The sequence below is a fragment of the Petaurus breviceps genome, unplaced genomic scaffold, assembly GCF_028583685.1.
Source record: "Petaurus breviceps papuanus isolate PSGF00001 unplaced genomic scaffold, PetGlider_PUasm1.0 90602, whole genome shotgun sequence".
Classification (NCBI taxonomy): domain Eukaryota; kingdom Metazoa; phylum Chordata; class Mammalia; order Diprotodontia; family Petauridae; genus Petaurus; species Petaurus breviceps.
In genome coordinates, this window is record NW_027187283.1 from 3,806,785 (window position 1) to 3,818,273 (window position 11,489).

Consider the following 11,489-nt stretch of genomic DNA (forward strand, 5'->3'; position numbering starts at 1 on the left):
TGTGTGTGTGTGTGTGTGTGTGTGTGTGTGTGTGTGTGTGTGTGTGTGTGTGTGTGTGTGTAGACAGAGTGAGAGACAGAGACAGAGAAACAGAGAGACAGAGAGAGTCTTCTTCAGGGTCAGAGGATATCACAACCTTTGTGACCCACTGCCTAATTACAAAGTAACAAAAAGTGTGGGCCTTCCTTAAAAACAAGCCTCTCCTAAGCAAGCTTCTCTTGTTGCGTTCCAAGTGAGGCCCATTAAGGGACAAAGATCTTCAAATTCCCTTACCATTACAAGATAGGAGTAAACTCCAGGCATGGGGGACAGCCAGTAAAAATGCACAAATTGGGAGATGATCAGAAAGGAGGTCAGGGTCACTGGATCACAACTTTTGGGGGTGAGTAAGGATCAATGAGACTGAGAATATAGGAGGGGATCAGGTTATGAAGGTCTTTGAATGTCAAACATATTATTTTATATTTGTACCTTAAAGACATAGAGACTACCTAGAGCTTATTTCATAGGTAGGTTAAATAAACAGACTTGATTTTTAGGAAGATCACTTTGACTACTGGCTTAAAGGTAGATTGGAATCAATAAGGATCTGAAACAGAGACAAAGTAGCAGGCCATTGTAATAGTCCAGGTGTGAGATGATGGGGGCATTTGCTAGGGTGGTGGCAATGTCTGAAGAGATAATGGGGAGTATATAAGAAGTGCTATGAAGGCAAACTCAAACTTGGTAACAAAATTTCTATGGATTGTTCAAAAGAGAGTGAAGAGTAGGAGATGACACATACATTTCAAAGCTGTATGACAGGATGATGGCACTCTAAAATGTAATAGGGAAGTTAGGATAAGGAGAGGGTTTGGGGGAAAAGATGAGAGAGTTAATGTTGTACATGCTGAGGTTAAGATGTCTATGCATTATCATATTTGAAACAACTAAATGACCACTGAAATGTGGGTATGAAAGTTAGCAGGCAGATTAGGATTGGAAAAATAGATTTAGGAATCATTGGCATAGAAATAATAATTGAATCCAGTGGCTAATGAGATATTCAAACAAAATTGTATAACTAGAGAAAAAGTGTGTTTGGGCCCCCAAAAAGCTAATATTTTAATATTACTTATAAAGTAAATGTTTGCTGAAAAGAGTGATTATAATTCATGCATGTTTATCCTATATTTACCATTGTATTATTTTAAGAAATATAGTAACATTGATTCAGAGTTTGAAATGACTCAATATATTATCAAGTCCAACTTCCTTCTGAGGCTCAGATAATTAAATCATTTATGCAAGTTCACACAGTTGTTGAGTATGAAAGGTAGAATTTCAAAATAGATTCTTCAATTCCCAATCTCAACGCAGGGCCTTATTTCAGTGTACCGCATTGCCTCACATCACTATATATTATTATCCATAAGACACAGCTGACAGTAAAATGTCTAAAAAGAGAAAAAAATATGACAATAACATATTATTTACTGATTATGTCATATGGTTTGAAATATTTATGTTTTGGGAAGAATGGAGAGCAAATAAAGAAAAAAATAATACCACAGTAGCCTTGTTACATTCCAAAATTATATATCTTTATAAATGACAGTAATTATAGACTTAATTTGAGTAATATTAAAGTCTAATTAATTTCAGAATAATCATACTAAACTGAATACTTTTATTAACTATATTAATTTGTAACATTCCAAATCAAACACAAGAGTTTCAAAGAAGCTACTAAAATATAATATTGATCATAATCATAAAATCAATTAAGAATTGATCTGCAATATACTATATAGGTGCAAATAAATTCAAAAGAGCCTAAGGCAGAAAATGCCTGGAAGTTTAACAAAATCTTAATTCACACTGTTTTATTAAAATATGAAATAATAGAAATAAACCTATAGAATAATAAAATTTTACTTAAATTAGTTAATATCACATTTAATGTTTGAATCTGAGTAAATTCCAGAAAATAACAAGAATGGTTCAATGAATTGGACCTTTATTTTAAAAACCCTATTTATTAATTTTTATACTATTTTTTATGCATCATCAAAACCAACCTCTCAACAATCTTGTGAAATGGGTACCGCAGATGATGCAATTTTTCCTTCATTTCGAACAGGACCAACGACATCATGGGTGATTTCTTGATTCATAAGGTGAGTCAGATTTATGCAAGGCAGAGTTTCAAGTTTCCAGCTACACCCTCTCTTCTGGAGTCATCAGATTCCATTGGTAGGGGAAAAAAAAGTAAAAATGATTTGTGACGACTTGGGATGAAATGATGACCTTGGCATCATTAATGTCTGACCAATCTCTAATTTCTCCATGTTCCCTGCTTCAGTCACCTTTATGGCCATTGGAACAAATTCTTCTCATTTTCCCATTCTGCTAGAGGTCTTCAAATTTTTTTTAGGGTAGATATCCCTGTTAACATAGATAACATCAATCCAAAGTGCCATGAATTATATGAGGCAATTTTGTATCCTTCTGCTATTAATACTTTATCTCTACCTTGCTATGTGTCCCTTAGCTGAGCACATATTATTTTCTAAAAGATAGAGAAGATAAGATAAGATAATTCTATAATATAATAGAAGACAAGATCCTGAAGGTCAGAGTTTTTTTTTTTTATTTTTGTTTTTGTATCCTGAGTTTTTAACACATTGCCTTAACCAAAATTAAAATCTTATTGATCATTGGTCCACTAATCCTCCAAAATGTCATTTTTTTTCAAGTTTTGTTCTAAGCTAATTTTCTATTGTTCATTCCACACATTGGTTTAAGAATATAAAACTATCCAGGGCTATAACAAATTATAGCCATATCATAAGCTAAAAGTTGACAGTTCTTAGACTAGTAATCAACAGATTTCAAGCAATATTTTTTCCACTTATTTTCACCTATTTCTTCTCATGTGAGGGTATTGCTAGTGAGCATTTTCAAGGAATAATTATTCAAGCTGATAGGGGCAAAATGATTTAGATTCAACTCCTGTTATATTAGGAGTTTTTTTGCTGCCTATTATAAAATGTTTCATTAATGTTCCATTCAAAGGTTATGTTTGCTAATTTGAGTGTAAAATGTTTCATAGGTTGTCTGGATGTTACATATCTAAATAGAATTCCTAAAACAGACTTTATGAGCATTTATTATCATTTAGCTTATAGTCTTATTTTTTTTTCTTTTCATATATGTGGCAAGAAGTCATCAGGGTTTCTTATGCTTTTTTTTACCACATGACTTACCCAGAACTTTTGCTCAAGTAACTTACCCCATATGTGAACAATGTATGCCAAATAAACATATACATTGTTCTTTCTTCCTTGCTATTAAGTACTATCTCCCACTATCAACCTGTCCCACTAATAGAAAACTAGATCTAGAAATGTAATACTTTCAGCAAATGATCATAAGTATAATTTAAAGAGAGCCAAATATAGAGGCATTGTACAATCTCTTTGATAAACCTCAACCTCTCACCTACTACAGATGTCATTGTTGGCCAAATTGTTTAAACACCTAGGATTTATAAATTTAATCTTTTAAGAAAATTGAATGATAATTGAAGGAAAATCCTATCAGTAATATATTGACTACAGTTAAACAAAAGAGCTACTTCTCCCTATTGAAATTTCTTTTAAAACAGTTTATGTGTATCTGTCCTGTGGCTATATTACTACATATTTTTATTATATTTACCTTCTTATCATACCCTTTTACCCAATATGATGCTAGAATGCCAATTCCTTTTTCATAGGGACTGGGTCCAATTGTAACTTTGTATTCCTGTACAGATGCCTTACACATAGTCGACATTTAATAAGTTGAATCATTGAATTAAACTATCAGAATCAGATAAATATATTTAGAAAGCCTACTCATCTTTGAAGATTTAATCCTTAATGTACATTTATTTGATAGTTCAATACACTGTTCAAGGTGTTGGGGCAACTAGGACAAAAATGACATACCTTCAGTGAAGAAACTTCTAGGTTAAAAAAAAAAAGCAAGATGAAAGTGGATAAGTATAAATTGAAATGGTTTAAGTGCTCAAAGTACTTAACTCAACTAATAATGATGATATATAAATAAATAATTTAAAATGAAATTTAATTTGATAAATATACAAGGAGTACAAAAAGTTAATTCAGATGGAATCGGAGAGGCTAAAGCAGGTTTCAAACTAGTAATATTTTATTTTTACAAAGCATTTAACTTTTCACAAAATTAATGCACATAAATTACTCTTAGGATGCTCCAATTATACTAATAATTTATCATGAATCTGACATGTCATTAAGGTAGTGAGGGGGAAAAAAAACCTGTAAACTTTTTTTTAGAAAAGTGTTAATAGCCCCCTGGCTTCAACAGAAGAAAAAATACATAAAAGCAAAAGTTCCACATTTTTTCCACAGTCTATGTGTAAATGTAAGGATGGTACATATTAGATACTTATGAACTTAATGTTAATTGATTAATTTTCTTTCTTTTAAGCAATTGGGGTTAAGTAACTTGCTCAAGGTTACACGGCCAGTTATTATTTCTGGGTGTGGTGCTGAGCATCCGAGCCCGGATTTGATCCAGGTCATCCCGACACTGGAGCCGGTGCTTTTACTAGCTGAGCCACCTGGCCGCCCCTAAGTAATTGGGATTAAGTAACTTGCTCAAGGTTACATGGCCAGGTATTTCTGGGTGGGTGCTAAGTGTCTGAGCCCAGATTCGATCTCCAGGTGTTCTCATCACTGAAGCCAGCGCTCTTACTCACTGTGCTACCTGGCCGCCCCAATTGATTAATTTTCAATTCAATGAATCATTTAATGAACATTTAAATAAGTGTTATGTATGTATTACACAGTTTGTTAACTGCTGGTGATACAAACATGAAGTAAAATAGTCTCTGACTTCAAGTTTCTTATATTTCATTATGAGAAAAATTATTTATCACATATTTGCTATATGTCACCCACTGTATTAGGTTCTGGAAATACAAAGGCAAAAATGAAATGATCCTCTTCCTCAACAAGTTTATATTTTGCACAAATGAATATAGTATAGTGTACATTCAGAATAGATAGGGAAATAACTCATTAGGTAGTTGTGTCAAGGAATAAAGTAAAACTTTACCATCAGTATTTCATGAGTTCTTTGGTCAATAATGTTATACTGTCCTTAACCCTTTCTGAATTCAAGGATAGGTAAATTTCCCTGGGTATATTGTGTATTTGAATAGCAGCAGTGATTCTTTTCCTTAGGCAAATTTACACAAGCATGCAAATCTGTATATCCATTAGATTATAAATTTATGTTTAATTTTCTTTGTATAGCCATCAGCAGGGTGTCATACCCATACAGGTACTTAATAAGTACCATATGATATTCATGATGATGGCAAGAATAACTTCTTGGCTTGGAGCCATACTCACAGTCAGCCTAACACACCTTTTCACACATTGAATGAATTTGGTTCAATTTCAAAATGAACTTAACTATTGGATGCTCTATGTGGAGGGAAATCATTTTCTTCAAACTACTGTACCCATTTCTACTTCATAGTTTATACTAAATGCACAGTCTTATCATTGATATTTAGGAGAGTTGTAAGTGATTAAAATATAGAAAAATAAAGAGGAGATCCTACAGTATACAATTTTTAATCCCCCAATTTGTTTTATTTAATATGAAAGTGACTCATATGCAACAGAAGTATTTTTTGTTCTTTTCTGCAATATAGAGGTGAAGTACTGGAGAAATCATCTCCTTCTAAGACACTCAAAACTTTATTTTACCAAATTATTCTAAGAGTGCCAATGTGGCAAGGTCATATGGTTATGATGTTTGGTTAGTTATTCAAAAATCTCTTTAGGAATATTACCAAGCGTTATCTTTCTTCTACGACCCTGCTTAGGAGAATCATCTCCTCAGAGCTTTGATTAATGTAGTCAATTATAAAGCTTAGGGGAAAAAATAAAATTGACAAAAAGGAATTCCCTTATTTGAAATATATAACCAATTGGCCAAGGATAGCAATAAATGGAAGTTTCCTTGTTCTTCTAATGCCATTCCATTACAAACTAAAACTAGGATGTACAGCAATACAAAGTATGCACATTAGAAATCTGTTTGGAGCTAGTACTTGTATACTGTGAGAATCTGAATCATCCATTCTAAACAATATGTAATGGGCAGCATAGCTATTTAAGAAGGGTATGAGTGACTTCCGATATTCCTCAGCTATATGAGTCATTCTGAAATATATCCTTTCATGGTAGTATAAAAGTAGTGCTCTGATCAGTGCAAGAAAATACACAAGCATTCAATACATATGTCAGTTCCACAAGTTACATCCTGTGTGTTATGCCTAAAATTCCTTTTCCATCCTCTTAATTATGCAATTCAGCAATTTGCCAAAGCTTGCTATTTCTACTTCTATAACATTTTAATATGTGAGCCATTTTCATATAGCCACCACCTTAGATCAATATCTCATCATCTCTTGCATAAATTACTGCAACAGCCTTCTAACTGATTTATTTGCCTCAAGTTTCTAGTCCATTTTATACACTGCTAACTGTTATTTTCCTTAATGAGGATCTGATCATGCAGTTTTCCTACTCAGTTAACTCCAGTATCTTTGTATCATGGTTAGATTAAAATTTAACTCTGGTTTAGCTTTTATAACCCTTTTCAACTTGATTTAAACTCACCCTTCTAGCCTCATTGAACATTATTCCCCAGTAATCTCTCTACTAGAACTCTATAATCCAGAAATATTTACTTTCCCATTGTTACTCATAGAGAATATTGCATTTCCTATGTCCATAATTTTGTACCAGCTGGAATTCAATCTCTTCTTATCTCAACCTTTAAAAAATCCTTTTTCTAGAAAGTGCAGAGCAAATAAGATGAAGCACAGAAGGAACTCATTTGAGTTTTCCCAAACTACCCTCCAAACAATTTTGAAGTAATTCCTCAATATGAATTCTATAGTTACAGAAACAACAAAATGATCGAGTGAAATGGTTTTCTACTCAAAAACAATATAGAAGGTAAAAAAGAAATGTCAGTAAAACTGAACAGAGAGTGGAGTACAGTCCAGCACATGTCCGAGCAAGCCATTAACACACCATGTCCCAACAAACCAAAGTTGAACCCTCCTGCCTTGATCCAAACAAACATCAAAGACCTTACCCCAATAAGCCAAGGCACACATCTTGAGAACAATTGAATCATCAATGGTTTGCTTCTGGACCTCTCAGCCCCCAGGTAATAAGCCTGTAAAACTGGTTAAAAGGAAAGTACAGAAACATTTTGCTCTCACTGAGTGCAGGACTCTATTTCATTGCCCAAATGGGAATCCAGATACCAGACCAGGGTCACAGTTCCATGGTGAGGAGAAACATTAACACACTAGACTGTGTGACCACAGGATATCTGGGATACTGGTCAAAGGTCAAAAGAGTGCCTGTGGCCATTCACAGACTTGAACACAAGCCAGGAGAGGAGTGACCACATCTCTCCTTAACTCATACCAACCTGAAAGAATTGAAAACTTACAGGTTTCAAGAATTAGCTAGGAAAGAAATAGCATGCAAACTTGAAGCTTGAAACAATTGCCCTCTCTATGATAGGAGCAGAGTCCAACTTTAACAAAAATTTAAAAGTCAAGAAATAGGCTGGGAAAATCAGCAGCAGAAGCAGAAACAACAACAGTCATAGTAACTACCAAAAGAACCTGACAATACAAAATGACTATCATGGTAATGAAAATCAAAGTGCAAACTCAAGAGGATTCCAATGTCAAAATGCCTACATGTGTAACCTCAGTGAAAGAAAAATTGAATTAGACTCAGGGACATAAATAACTCCTTGAATAATTTAATTAAATAAAACTTAAATAAGAGAAGAAACAGAAAAACTGGGGAAAGAAATGAGAGTGATTCAAGAGAATCATGAAAAAAGTAAACAGCTTGGTAAAGGAAGCATAGAGGTAGAGACAAGATGGTGGAGAGAAAACTGGAAGATGCCTGAGGTCTCCCCACTTTCCTTCAGAAAGGACATTAAAGCCAACCTTTCAACAGATTCTGGAGAGACAGAAACAACAAAGTGATGGAGTGAAAAAACTTTCCAGCTTAAGATAACTTAGAAGAGCTTCAAGAAACTTCTGTCTCACTTGGGTAAAAGGGAAGCACACCCCAGCACAGTGTCTGGGCAAGCCAGGTAGAGGCTCTTAGCTACAGCACAGATCAACAACTGAGGCCCCAAGGTGCTGGTTCAGCAAGCGAGTGGCATATAAGGCCTGCTGTGAAGCCTCCAGTCAGCTCATAAAGCAAGTTGTCAGTCCTAGAAAGCAGCCAAAAGCAGGCATAACTAGGTTAGGCCACCCCAGCACAGTGAGGAAGTCACCATCATCTGAGGTCTCAGTACACAAAACTGGTTATCAAGTCCCTGATGCCCAGCATAAGAAGCCTGGGACAGTGCTCCTGATGTGCTAGGAGGAGAGCTCAAATTTTTTTAAACATTTGATTTTAAAACTTTGAATTCCAGATTCATTTCCCTCCTCCCTTGTCACACACCCTTACTTGGAAGATAAGCAGTTCAGTATAGTTTGTACATATGTAGCTAATACAAAACATTAACAGAGTACATATATTGCATAAGACTGACTATATTTCCCTCCCTCCTATGCCACCTCCCACTTGTTCTATGTATTCTCTACTTTGAACCCTTACCTTTTCAAAAGTGGGTGCTTCTAACTTCCCTCCCCCCAGCCTGCCCTCCCTTCCATCATCTCCCCTTTTGTCCCCTTACCCCTTACTCTCCTGTAGGTTGACACCCTATTTAGTGTGTATTTCATTCCCTCACTGAGCCAGATTCAATGGGAATAAGGTTGACCTTTTGCCTTCCTATTCTTCTCCTCCATTGTAACAATTTTCCCTTGCCTCTTCTATATGAGATAGTTTACTCCATTCTGTCTTTTCCCAACTTCTCTCATTATATTCCTCTCTCACCTCTCAATTTCACCTTTCAAATATCATCCTTTCCTATTAAATTGGTCCTGTGCCCTCTATCTATGTATACCTGTAAACATATATACACACATTCACATATGTATTCATATGCCCATATACCCTCTGATATAGACACACACACATTTCTATTCCTTTCAACTATTTTCATACTGAGAAAAGTTTCATATGTTACAGTTATTGTTTTTCCATGGAGTAATGTTAATTGTTCAACTTTGAGAAGTTCCTTATGATTTCTTTCCCCTGTTTACCTTCTGATGCTTCTCTTGCTTCTTGTATCTGAATGTCAAATTTTCTATTCAACTCTGATTTTTTCATCAAGGATGCTTGAAAATCATCTATTCCATTGAATGACCCTATTTTTCCCTGAAACATGATACTCAGTTTTGCTGGGTAGGTGACACTTGGTTTTAATCTCAGCTCCTTTGACCTCCAGAATATCATATTCCAAGCCCTTCGATCCCTCAGTGTAGAAGCTGCCATATCCTGAGTTATCCTGATTATGTTTCCACAATATTCAAATTGTTTCTTCCTTGCTGCTTATAATACTCTCTCCTTCATCTGGGAATTTCAGAACCTGGCTATAATATCCCTAGGTGTTTTCTTTAAGGGATTGTTTTTTTCCCCACGCCCTGGTTCTAAAACATCAGGGAAGTTTTCCTTGAGAATTTCTTGGAGGATGATTTCTAGGTTCTTTCTTTGATCATGGCTTTCAGGTAGTCCAATAATTTTTAAATTATTTTGCCTGTATCTATTTTCAAGGTCAGAGGTTTTGCCAATGTGATATTTCACATTGCCTTCTATTCTTTCATTTGTTTGCATCTGTTTAACAGCATCTTGATTTCTCATAAAGTCATTAGCTTCCATTTTCTCCAATCTAATTCTGAAGCAATGATTCTCCTCATTGAGCCTTTGAGATTCATTTTCCATCTGGCAAATTTGGCATTCTAAGTCATTCTTCTCCTCATTGGATTTTTGAGACTCTTTTGCCATTTCAGTTAGTCTCTTTTTTAAGGTGTTATTTCCCTGAGTCAGGCTGTTGATGCTAATTTTGTAATTTTCTTGCCTTGGTCTCATTTCTCTTCCCAATTTTTCCTCCACTTCTTTTACATATTTTATCTTATATTTATTCTTAAGGTCTTCTATGGCCTGTAACCAGCTCATATTTTCCTTTGAAACTTTTGGTGCAGGAGTTCTGACTTCACTGTCTTCCTCCTGTCCCAAAATGGGAGTCTAATGTTGGATTCTTCTGTTTGCTTTGTTTCCTTTTCCTGCTCATATTTCCACTCAATTATTTGACTTTGGGGCTTTTTGCCACAGCAGGACCCTGCTACCAGACTAGTGATATTCATACCAAATGCTGGAGTTTTCTCAGCTGCTGGAGTTATTAGTTGAGTGCCCTCTCTGAAGCCTCCAAATGCTCTGGAAAGCTGGTCACACACTCCAGGATCTCCACCCTAGTTTGCAATCCAGATGCAAGAAGGGTAAAGCAAGAGCAATTACCCCTCAGACTGGTCGCTTTGTCCCCTTACACTCTGCAGGCCAGGAACTGAATCTGCCACCTGGTGGCAGCTTTGCCAAAGGCCTCAGTGGCTTCTCACCCCAGGGACAAAAGCCAACACACTCCTAAGTACTGGATTCCAAAGTCCACACTGCACTGTCCTCTCACTTTTCCTTAGCATCTTTGTGTTGATAATTCCAGACTGCCACAGCTGCTGGTGATCTGGAGTCCCTCTAGCAGGTCAGGCCCACCTAGGGGTGAAAAACCTTGGTTTGGGGCTGGGGTCACCTCCCAGAGCACTGTGCTGCCTGCTTCTTGCCAGGCTCCTGGGCTCTCCTCAGTGGGAGGTTACCTTCTATGTGTCATTTTGTGGTTTCTGTGTCTCCAAAGTTTGTTCAGAGTTCCCATTTACATTGATTCAAGATGCTGAGAGCTGGAACCTCACAGAGGTCCTGTTTCTACTCTGCCATCATGACTCCACCCCCCTTACATCAAGGAGAACTAAATTTTAAAAGCCATGAAAGTGGAAAAAAATAGCAAGAAGCCAAAATGAACATTGACCATAGAAACTTACTATGGTGACAGGGATGATCAAAATGCAAACTGAGAAGAAGACAACATTGTCAATACATCTACATCTGAAAACTCAAAGGGGAATATGAATTGATTTCAAGCCCCAAAAATACTTCTTGGAAAAGCTAAAGAAGGTTTTAAAGAGTCAAATAAGAAAGGTGGAAGAATTTGGAAAGAAATGAATGGTATGCAAGAGAAAGTCAACAGTTTGGAAAAGGAAGGACAAAAATAGAAGAAAACTTCTTAAAATGTAGAATTCACTAAATGGCAAAGGAGGTACAATAGCTAAATGAAGAAAATAGTTCCTTAAAAATTAAAATTGGGCAAGTGGAAGCCAATCACTTATGAGACATTAAAAATCAGTCAAACAAATTGAGAAGAATGAA

At 35.7% G+C, this 11,489-nt stretch overlaps 1 long non-coding RNA gene across 1 annotated transcript; it reads right to left on the minus strand.

Moving 5' to 3' along the window:
• Positions 1–23: 23 nt before the first annotated feature.
• On the minus strand, positions 24–7,374 carry LOC138142716 (uncharacterized). The gene is made up of 3 exons (XR_011163526.1): positions 7,192–7,374; positions 2,061–2,213; positions 24–1,436 (listed from the first exon to the last, which is right to left on the minus strand). It is a non-coding gene; the product is annotated as an uncharacterized lncRNA (long non-coding RNA).
• Between the last annotated feature and the right edge of the window lie 4,115 nt (positions 7,375–11,489).